A 12,059-nucleotide genomic window follows, 5' to 3' on the forward strand; every position below is an offset into this window, starting at 1 on the left:
ACACACACACACACACAGGAGGTGGGAACAGAGAGAGAGAGAGAGAGAGAGAGCGCTACTAGCTCGGCTGCAGCAGTCGCCGTCTTGCTAGTGGAGGTGAAGCGGGCGCAGGGAGCAGGGAGCCCGGCAGCAGCAGCGCGGACAGCCGCTCACTTCCGCTGCCCATCCGGCGCACAGTAAGTCCGCTTTCTGCCCAACACAGACCCAGGCTTAGTCGCGGGACTCGGGGTGGAGGGGAGGATTTGTTCCGGATCGAAAAGGGCGCATCGGATCACAGACTGACATTCATGTACAATATATACATAAAAAAACACTTAAAAAGCGCTTGCACTACTTTGTCATTTCATTAAAACAGCTTGGTTCGAAATAGACGAGCGTTTGGCAGTGAAGTCAAAGCTGTACTATTATGAAAAAAAGTGTTAAAGAGAAAGATAGTGAGCGCGAGGCAGTTTCGGAGGGGGAAGCCGGGCAGGGAGCGCTCGCGCCGGGTCTGAGTTTAAAGCGAGAGCGCTGGAGAACTGCGCCACTCATCTGCTATACGCGCGCGCGCACACACACACACACACACTCTCTCTCTCTCTCTCTCTCTCTCTCTCTCTCACACACACACACACACACACACTCTCGCTCTCTCTCTCTCTCTCACACACACACACTCGCTCTCTCTCTCTCTCTCTCACACACACACACACACACTCGCTCTCTCTCTCTCTCTCTCTCTCTCTCTCTCTCACACACACACACACACACACACTACACTACACCACACTACACTACTGTACTGTAACCTACTTTTACAACGTCAGTGCTTCGACGTGGCTTTTTTTTTTGTACTTTCTGTCTGTGCGTGAAAACACAATCGCGGAAGTTGTAAGCGCCGCTGATCTCTCTCAGGAACAACCTACACACACGCGCGCGCGCGCACGCACACACACACACACACACAAAACACACACTCACACAAGGTTTAAATGCACGCGTTAAGACGTGTTTATTTGTGCACTCGGTGAAATACGCGCGTGCGTGCGTGCGTGTCGCGCAGCTTCATTGAGGCTTGTCCCCGTGGTGCGCATCGGGTCCAGTTATATAACGGGCTGCTGGGATCCCTGATACCGCTGACAGGCTCCCCTCAACCCCCCCCTACCCCCCCCACACACACCCCACCAACACAACACACATTTTGTTTACATTTACATAACTCGTACCATGTGCATTACATAAATAGCTGCATTGGTAAATAGCTTGCATGTCTGCAGTATAATATTGCAGATATATGATGTATTTTTCCAGGCGCTTCATATGTGCGATATGACGGGCAACCATTAGCTGCCCATAAGTTTTTGCCAACTAGAGCAGATACGAAGGAAAAAAAAAATCTCCAGAGACTCCCGCGGGGGCGTTGGAGCATCTGTAGCAACCAGCAGGAACTGTTGCTAATACAGACCCCGTATATTATGCACCAGTTGGTAAATCACCCAATATCAGCTTTTCCTATCTCTCTCTCTCTCTCTGATTAGAAAGAAAGTTGCAATGTGCTAAGGATTCACGTGACCAATCAATAATTGTTTTTTATTGCATTGCAATATACTAAGGATGCACGTGACCAATCAATAATTGTTTTTATTGCATTGCAATATACTAAGGATGCACATGACGTGACCAATCAATAAATGTTTTTATTGCATTCCAGTAAAAAAAAAAAAAAGGGAATTGGTTAACCCTCAGAGGAGTTCCCCAGGCTGTCTTTTTTGGGTGGGGGGCAAGTCCCTGGTGTTGCTTTGGGTGCTGCTAAATCTATACAGGGAAAAATAGCAGTAGTAGTGCATGTTGCAAAAGGCGCTGGAACTTTCCAGATGACGTCATCGACCTACAGTATTTGCATACTGTTGAATTGATTGCAATGATTTATTTGCGTATCAAAATGTGCCACGTGAAGGAGAAGGATACTGAAGCTAACTGCAATTAGCTCCCATCTACTGTTTAATACACAAAATATAACCAAACCTTTCATCCTATACAATGCATAACCTTTCATTAACATGTGTGTAGGGACACGAAGAAGAAACATAAAGCTGCAGAGATCCAGTGTACCTCCAGTTAGTGTATATATCTCGTACAACAACCTGTCACTGATCACCCATGCATCTTTATCCTTCGTTCCAAACTCTTTACTTATTAATAATTATAATTAAAACTATTTTCCTTCATATCCATTTGTCAACAACATTCTACACTTTATTCTGTTGCATTGTTTTTATTCTAGTTGGTTTGACTATATAAAAAATATCTTATTTTCCATTCTAATAAAAAAATACTCTTATTCTTATTCTAGGTAGGAACTAAAATTGTAAGTGGGGAACTGAGGAATTGCTACCAGAGGATTTGTTTGAAGGATCATTCACGTTAATTGTTTGGATTTGTTGCTTTCCTGCTTCACCTACTTCGCACAGAACTGAGAAAATCTTAATGAAAATAATGTTTGCTTGTCACTGTTGCTAAAATCGCACATGCACATAGAAAATGAATGGCTTTTTTTTGGTTCCTCTTTTAGAAGAAAATGCTACCATTACAAAAACAAAATTTGTTAACTGCCCAGAATTGATAAAAAATAGAAAGAACGTAATAGAAGAGTAGGATGCACCGATTCGATGCTAAGTACATTGGACTGGTATCAGATCAGATATTGCAGTGCAAGCCACTTATTTATTTATTGCATGCTGTGAACACAGCTGACTGTTTGCATTTTTAATTGCAAAAGTCTGCTAGCTAAGTTAGTTAGGAGTCCATTTTGTGTGTTTCGAAAGTGTGAAGCGGAAGAAAAAAATGATAACACGAGTTTCGGGTGAAGAATGTTATTTATACATGAAATAACATTCTACTTAGGTTTATCCCTGGGATTTGACTAGTTTGTACGGATACACATGACAGGTAATGTGCCAAAGAGAGGCACTACATTCTGATGAAAGACTTGTTTACTGATGTATCTTGCATGATATGATATGACCTGAGATGTGAACTAACAAGGTCTAAAAGAAATACTGGTTTTTCATTTTGGGTCGTGTTTAAGCTTATCAACTTAACTGAGTGCCAAATAATGACAAATGGGACATCCTCTCTCTCTCTCTCTCTCTCTCTCTCTCTCTCTCTCTCTCACACACACACACACCGATACACACCAACACACACACATACACACACACATTTGTCATTAAAGTGATATAAAATAGACACCCTTGAAGCAGTATTGAATACATCAAATCAGGTATTTATTGGATTCTAAGCATGTAACCGTGTACAGTAATTAAAGTATGGTATTTTGCCTATACTGTGAAGCCCAACAGTTGTGCAAACAAGTTGATGATACTGCTTAGGGCAAATCTTCTCCTCGCAAAACTGTTTTGATGTAAGAATGGTTCCTTGAAGCCATTTGAAGATTTTTCTGTTCGTGTTTTGTATGTTATGGTGAGCTGGGAGCACAACTGTCCCCGGCACTGCTTACGTTTAATTGTTAATGAGTTGTAATGAAGACACAGTGTGTGGTCTAATCAGGGGTGCTCTTGTGTATCAGCTTATTTGTCTTGAGTTACAACACACAGACACACAGACACACACATGCAAACGTTGCCGCTGATTCCTCAGCACCCATTCTTGTCAGTGTTTCATTTTTAACTGCATCTGCACTTTTAAGGGCACTAAAAGTGTTCTAACAGGCTTGGATTGCTGAACCATGCAGTGGGAGTGACAGGTGTGGGCAAGGCTAACTTTTCACGCTCGAGTGCCAGTGAAATATGGAGGGACACACCTCCACCTGCAGGTGCTTACATAAGGCCACAGTGATTGACGGGGACAGGATCAGCCAATGGCCAAAGAGAGCCAGCTGAACCAGAAATTTGTTTACACACCAGAGGGAAGGGACGAACAGCAACCTGGCTTCACCTTGTTCATGAGAACACACTGTAAAATGAGGCCTATCCAGACAAGCTCTCAGCACACACTCCCTCACAGGTTTGCGTGCAAAAGCAGAGCAAGCCAAGCCGTGCTGTTTTGTCTCGGAAAACACAGATCACTCTTTTTAATGGCTGTTTTATCAGGACACTCCACTTTACGAATGCACCACTAATTGGTTACGTGATATACCTTCGTATATCAACAAGCATTATATTGCCAAAATGGATACTTTACAATATTGCCACTGTCCCTACATGCCTTCTGTACAGAGAGAATATTATGAGCAAAGCAAGCACACTTGCAATATACAGATTGTTTCATTTAGCAGAAAAAATACTGTATTTTGGCCACATTTGACATCATGTAGTGTACCTTTCTTAAATGCATTTATACTCCAGTTATACATTTTCCTTCACTGGAAAATCTTCAGGACTCCCAGGTGGCTGTTCTTTAACACAGTGTCAGTTGTGTTTTATTCCTCACATAAAGCACCTAGCTAACTTCACCCTGTTGTCTGGAGAACACAAGCTCAAATCTTAATGATGACACAGTTATCAGTTGCCAGGAAGCCAAGAAAGTAAACCTGGCCATGATCTGTGGGTGGGGGGTACTTTTAATCTCTTTCCTGTCAATCACAGCATCATTGCCATCTGTAAGCTTATGTATACGATAGAGGGTGGATAGTGCTGTCTTCTGTGTGTGTTACAGCAGGATCTACACTTCATAAATATTCTCTAGCTGGCTTTGAGTGTCATGGAGTTTGCATGTGCTAGAATTCACGCTTCCTGGTTGTAGCTGATGTATGATAACGGAGATCTGGCTGGGGAGTGGGAACTGGCCGAGACCAAATTAGGGAGAAACCTGGGCCAGGAGCTGTTATACCTGTTAACATATTTTGACAAAATAGGCTTTTTTAAGCATCAGTAGATCCCCTGGCCTTGAATGGAAATGTCTGGGTCTGGCATTCCCCAAATGTTTATGTCTGGTGATGGAGCTAATATGGACAGTAGTATACACAGGTTCTAGCCTAACTTGGAAGCTGTTGGATTCTTAATTGCACATCTCACCTCAGTTTCATTCACATTTCATAAAGGTGTCTGCTGAATGAGGAAATGTATCATGCTATTGGATATACCTCATATTTCTCATTAAAAGAAGAATGGAATTCAACAGAGTGACAAAGAATCAGCAGAGGAAATAAAGCTGCCCGGATGGAGTTGGTACTGATTCCAGCCCTTCCCAGCCGGCCCTCTTTCATCCTAGATTTATTCATCTACCTTTACCCCATCTGACCCTACCCTCCTCCCCTCCCCTCCCCTCTTCATGGGTGAAGTACACAGACCCAAGTCACTTTTATTCTACAGCACTGACAAGAGGTTTTTGATGTCAAGATGAAAAACATTCCTTTCTCCAGCTAGTGGATGTCGGCATGCAGGCCATTCTTTTTCCTTGTAACTCCCAGTGGTCACTTTGTGCACAGATTCCATCTGCGCTTTCAATTTGGAATGTAACAATGTGCAAAAGTGGAAATTGGAGTTCAAGGAGTTAAGCTGCAGATTTCAAGAGCATGTCAAACCTGCATACCACAAATCAGGAAGTTCTCAAATAAATTGTGAATCAACAATGTGTCATTCTTTCATTTATCTTCAGTAAGTCCTGGTTATGCTGGATGTGGAGTCTTTCACAGGGATACTGGACACAAGTATACGGCAAACACGTGTCATACTATAGATATATTCTGGACAGTCCGGAGTCACCTTAATGAGCTGACTGTATGAAATGTCATACAACAGTCAGTAGTGTATGCCATACAGGAAATCAATGGTTTACATCCTGAAGGGTCATTTTCAATCAATTGCTTTTTTACTCTTGGCCATTTTCCCTGATAGTTTATTAAAGCATGGGTTAACCGAGGTCCAGTCTGCATCGGTTATGGAAGCTGTCCATTTAAGTAACAAGATTGGTTCAACTTGGGTTGTTAAAAAAGAAAATGATTGGGTGCTGGTACGAACCATTTTCAAAATATATATTAAACCCAGGAAAATCTAGCACCTTCCATTTCACCTACATGTCCGAAAATGACAAATGGAATTGCACAAATCTGCGAAAGCGATTATTCCCCTTCCCCGACTGAGCCCAGAATCGGTCCTGCATGCCGACTCGAGCGTTTTGGCTAAGTGTGAAGCATCCTTAGTGTAAATGAGAGCAGGAACTCATTACTATGTGCTGTGGATGACCCCCATATTGCTTTGTAATTCTTCTTAATGGGTTTATTCCTAAAGCAACACTGTTCCCTTTACACGTTTAAAGAATTGCTTCTACACTATTGCAGCTTTATGTAAAACTCAGCCTTCCTCAGAAGTGTTACTCATGTTAATCCATATCACCCTGCTTTTTAATCCTCACCATTGGTCTAGATTCACATTCACTCCAGTCCTCTCTCTATATTGTGATGGAACAGAGGAAGTCTCCCAGCAACCCTGGAGTCTGTGTGTAATGAGGAACTTAGCAGAAAAACATGACTGAAAACAGCCTTCTATTCTTAGCTGGCTTACCATCAGTCTCGTGTTTCACTTGCTCATTCGAACAATTCTCGTAGTATGACCAAATTACTCCCTTGTCACTATCTCTGTTCCTTCCTCAACCACAGGCCAAAGTTATGCACAATATGGTGCACATAACATGAAGGGGTGGACATAAATGTACTGACCAGGCTATGAGAGAATGTGTGCACATTCCAGTGTAATTATAACCCAGAAGTAGATTTATTTAGGCTGAAAGGGATTTTACTAACATTATTTAATTCTAAACATTGCACTGGTTAGATAGTAAAGTTTGTTGATTTTTGAACAGCATTAATAACAGGGATTAATAAATTAAAAAATAAATTAATTAAATAATAAATAAATAAATAAATAAATAATAAAGATGAATGCATCGGTACTTTAAAAAATAGCAAAAAAAAACAATAAACTCAATACTTTACTATACTATACTATTAGCATGATAAAATATAATTTTAACAGTAAATACTGAACTGAACTGGTTGATATCTTGGGGCAGCAGGTGGTGGGATACGGGAACATGCATCAAGCTGCACTTGTTGCATCAAGGCATCAAGAAGTATATATCAACACTGAATAATAAAAATACTAGTGGCGAGTAAAATGCTGTTGCTGGTTGAAACACACACACACACACAGAGGCTAGCCATGTGTCCAATCCTGATTAATAAATGGAATTTTTATTTCCCTATCCTGCAGCATGGTTTTAAGTCTGGGATCGATCCTGAGTCTGTGTGAAGTTTCACAAGTTATGTTTATTTGTGCGTAGGTTTCCTTTGGTTCCTTCCAGTCTCCTCCAAAAGTGCAAAAACATGCAAGTGGATTGTCTGTGCTAAATTTCCTGTAGGTGTGAATGTGTGTTTGGTGCCTTGTGATAGACATTGGAAGTGAGTTCCACATCCTTGAACCCTGGGTCCGCCCTGACCAGGACAAAGCAGTTATTGAAGATGAATGGAAGAATGAATGATTTGGATTTAGTCAGAATATGTAATCCAGCCCTGACACAGGTGATCCATAATGTGAAGTTGAAAAGGTTTAGAAATACATGGTCAAGACTCTCACACTAAAGGGTGGAGATCTGGAAGCAAAGGAGATATTATGCAGCATTAAGCACCACTGTCCACAAATATATGCCAAAGTTTCTCCTTTGCTTCCAAATCTCCACCCTTGAGTGTGAAAGTCTTGACCATCTATTTCTAAACCTTTCCAACTTTTTCACATTATGGGTTACCTGTGTCAGGGCTGGATTACAAGCTTTAGTATCTGCTGAGTGACAGGGCCAAACCAGTGTCTCATTGCAGACGAGGGAGGACAGGAAAGAGAAGATGTAAAGCTTCTAGTGGAGGACAGGCATGATGTGCAAGGGTGGCACAGAAAACCAACTTCTCTGGTGACATGAAAACCGAGTGTTTCTGACGTGAAGGAGGATATGCATCGAGAAAGGAATTCAATAACAGGAAAGCAGCACTGATAGAAACAATCTGTGGAATAGCGAAACCCACCCTTACAACTGTTATTTTTGGCTTGCTGTAACCATTCCTTATTATGCATGCTTTCTTAGTCCTATGACATGTACTGGCTAGCAGCTAATTCACCCCAAGCTGTTTGGACTCTTTTTATAATAGGAGCATGTTGCAGACTTTACTACAGGCTTTTTCTATTCACAAATACAGTGCTGCAAAGTCATTTCCTGGAGTTGAAGCCGGGACGTTGGGAGAAGTAGTAAAAAGATGACAGGCTGACGTATTGGATGCAGAGATAAGACACTGCCCAGTTCTCTTCTATTTCCCCTCATGGGTCAAGTCATGTGGGTAGCGAGAAAGTGTGTGTTTAGAAAGAGAGACTCTGTCTCCTCCTCTGCTGTTCTCCACGTGTCATCTCTCTGAAGTCTTCCCTGAGAGCGTGCGGGGGGGGGGGGGGGGGGGGAACAGGCCAGAGCAGCATTCCAGCCTTCCACATCTCTGGGGAGTTTCTTCCTTTTTCCATCAGCCTTTCCAAACAGGGTGTGCTGCCTAGCTGAAGGTACCTAAAAATGAACATTCACACTTTTCTGAAGTTCTCTGCAATCTCTGTAATGATATACCATTTACTTTGATCTTGTGTCATTAAGCTGTTTCTTAGCTCTAATATATATATATATATATATATATATATATATATATATTAATAAAATAAAAATGAATAATATTTTTTGATGTCTGCAAGAGAGTTAAAGCTCTGATTCTGGCAGTGATGAACATGATTTGTTGGTAAATAGCATGCAGGGAGTCCACAGTGGTGAGTGTGTAGAAGTAGCACTCAGATGGAGAGGCAGGTTGAATGAGCAGCAGGAAGTGGACTGATGAGGCCTGACACAGATAAATGAGGCTAATCTTTGGACCGCACCGTGATGCTCTATTCCAGGCATGGAGAGCAAACGAGAGAGAGAGAGAGAGAGAGAGAGCAAGAGCAAGAGCAAGAAAGAGAGAGAGAGAGAGAGAGAGATACTGATTCTGTACATAACCAGTATGCTGATTTGTATCACAAAATTAAATTATGATAATCAAACTGCCATCAAACTGTCATTTGAGTTTGTGGATAGATGGACAGAAGGAATAAGGGAAGGAAGAATGGACAGACATAGGGATGGAGTGGGAGTAAATGGGTAGATGGAGGGAATGATGGTTTGATGGATGGAGGATAGGAATAAAGATAAATGAATAGCATGAAGTATAAATAAATGGATGGATTGATGGAGTAGAGGAATTAAGATAGAGTGGATGGATGGACAGAGGAAAGGGATCTAAGGGATCTAAATTTATCACCTTAAATTTACCAACACACTTCTAATCACACTGAGCAATTAGCCATAAAATGCTGACTACATGATTGCTATTGTAACTCGCTTTCTATGTAATTGATTCCATCTTAAACACTAAAAATACACACTTACTCCTTTCATATTGCAAAGCTCTCACTAACAAGAGCTCATTTCCCTCTGTGTCTCAGTAATACATGGAGAGATTAGATTTTCTATAAAAATCGTCTTCTATACGAGTTCACAGCATGAAGGTCTTATACCCTACACAAAGCCTGCTCACATTTATTCACACCTGACCTTGACAGGGCTAGACAGAAATGTGTGGAGAGTCTCTTTTTCAGAACCTGTCTGTCTGAAGCAGTCACACAAGTGTAGAGAGCAAGCACACACACACACACACACACACAGAGTGACGACGTGAGTACTGTAAGCCTAAGGAAAACAGATGTGTGATATCCGACCGCTGTGTTGGCACAGAGGACAACCGACACTTTCTGCATCATGGAAATCCATACTGAGTGTAGTAAAATAAAATCGCTGCTCTCTGGCCATCACTGGATTATTGTAGCACTTGCTACTTAAAGTGGAAAGAGCTTTGATGGTACTGAAGTATTGTTTATGCCAGAAGAAGAAAAAATGGTGCTCATTTGGTGCTGGGTTTTGTGGTGATACTAGTGCGTTAGCAAGAGGGAAACTATGAAAGTGCTAACTTCAGCCTTTTTTATTCTTTTCATAGCATGTCCTCTGATTTCAGGCCATCTGTTTTTCTCACTTGGAGTGGAAAATAAGATTAGCAATGATAAATGTAAGCAATCAGTATTTATGTTATATTTGTTAACCTTGTCTGTCTGATGCTAGCTAGCTAAAAGTGAAGCAGACAGACTTGTTAGCTAATAGTTAGCAGGGTAATAGTTAGCCTCTGCTTTAGTTAAGCTTGAAAAGGTTCTTCCTTTCTATTTTTGGTTAATAAGAAAATGTATGTAAAGTGTTCTTGTGTCAAACTAGCAGTAGAATTCCCCCCTAGTTTTAGCGTAAAACATGTATACAGACTCTTTTACAGTTTTTTTTTATTTTGTTCTATGTATAATTATTATTAGAAGTGTTTGTAAGGTGTTTCACATCGTCTTATTTTTGAAAGCCTTTATTATTTTGGCCCTTTCTAACCGAAAGAGTGTCTCTTCCCTTCTGTAAGAAAAAGATCTGAAACTTTATTAAATAACAAAAACAGTAGTGTCTGAATACTTATTTCCCTTTAATGTACTGATAAATAATTGACACGTACATGTATAGATGTTAGTTGTTAGTATAGATGTTAGATGATAGTTTCTTATTAATAAACTCATAGCATTTCATTGGCTAAAAGCAAGGCTGCTGGTATCAAGTGAGAAAATTGAGTCGGTTGCTAAGCTGAGATGGAGAAGGGGGCGGGGCTTCCTTTAATTAACATCAGAGAGTAATAAAAAGAAGCTCCAGCACAACTGTCAATCATTCCTGATTCAGATGTTGATGAGTATTTTTAGGTGGTTAGTTGTAGTAGCATGCTCCAGTGATAACATGCAGAGCAACTGAAAAGTTTAGCATTTGATAGTAAAAGTTTATTGGTAATTTGTTCTTATCCAATGTGCAAAAAGGTGACTTCAAGTAGAAGTGATATGTGCTACTTACACTGATCAGGCATAACAATATGACCACTGACAGATTGGCAGATGGCACCTGTTAGTGGGTGGGATATATTAGGCAGTAAGCGAATATTTTGTCCTCAAAGTTGAAGCTGGAAAAATGGGCAAGCGTAAGGATTTGAGCGAGTTTGATAAGGGCCAAATTGTGATGGCTAGACGACTGGATCAGAGCATCTCCAAAACTGCAGCTCTTGTGGGGTGTTCCCAGTCTGCAGTGGTCAGAATCTATCAAAAGTCCTGTAAGCCCTTTAAATCCTGTGAGTTGAGAGGTGGGGCCCACAGAGGCATCTTGGTGCCAGATACCACAGCACACCTGAGGGATCTAGTGGAGTTCATGCCTTGACGGGTCAGGGCTGTTTTGGCAGCACAAGGGGGACCAACACAATATTAGGCAGGTGGTCATAATGTTATGCCTGTTATATAGATGTATAGATCTAGCTGATATAAACCTATCTGAAGCTGGTTTGTGATCGGCGTAGGCAATATGATAGCAATACAATATAATTCTAATATATATAAATAAATATTTATGGATTATATATATATATATATATATATATATATATATATATATATATATTTTTTTTTTTTTATTTTTTTTTTGTTTGGTATCAAAGTCCAACAAGATATTAGTGCTACATTAAGAATAGTGACAGATGTGCTGATGATACCTGTGTGATACTGATAACGGTTTGTCCTTTCACGTAGCTCTATGCAGTGACATAGTGCCTATGGCAACATCCGTTAATATAACGATCACTGTCGATTCTGGGGAGATATTAGACATCTGTCTGTCTGTGTTTAGCACTGTTTGCTGATGTTACATGCTGTGTAATCTGAAAAGAACCTGGGCTAATGAAACACCACACACACACACACACACACACACACACAGTCATTTATAGTGGGTGATGAGCTGGCCCTCTATGAGTTGTATGTGGAAGCAAGCAGGCATGCACGAGCCTGATAATATTCATACATGTCACAGATTTGTGCTAAACCTGGCCAACCTACACACACACACACACAATGAAATAGAACATCAACATAGACCTGTTTTCATATTTT

At 40.9% G+C, this 12,059-nt stretch overlaps 1 protein-coding gene across 8 annotated transcripts in view; it reads left to right on the top strand.

The window, feature by feature from the left end:
• atxn1a (ataxin 1a) overlaps positions 1–12,059 on the top strand; it is a 115,136-nt gene continuing 103,077 nt past the window's right edge. For all 8 annotated transcript variants that reach the window (XM_058377569.1, XM_058377568.1, XM_058377570.1 and 5 more), the window contains exon 1: positions 1–176. The gene's annotated coding sequence lies outside the window, so the exon portion shown is untranslated. The remainder of the gene's footprint in view (positions 177–12,059) is intronic.

The sequence above is a fragment of the Hemibagrus wyckioides genome, linkage group LG24 (genome assembly GCF_019097595.1).
Source record: "Hemibagrus wyckioides isolate EC202008001 linkage group LG24, SWU_Hwy_1.0, whole genome shotgun sequence".
Lineage (NCBI taxonomy): Eukaryota > Metazoa > Chordata > Actinopteri > Siluriformes > Bagridae > Hemibagrus > Hemibagrus wyckioides.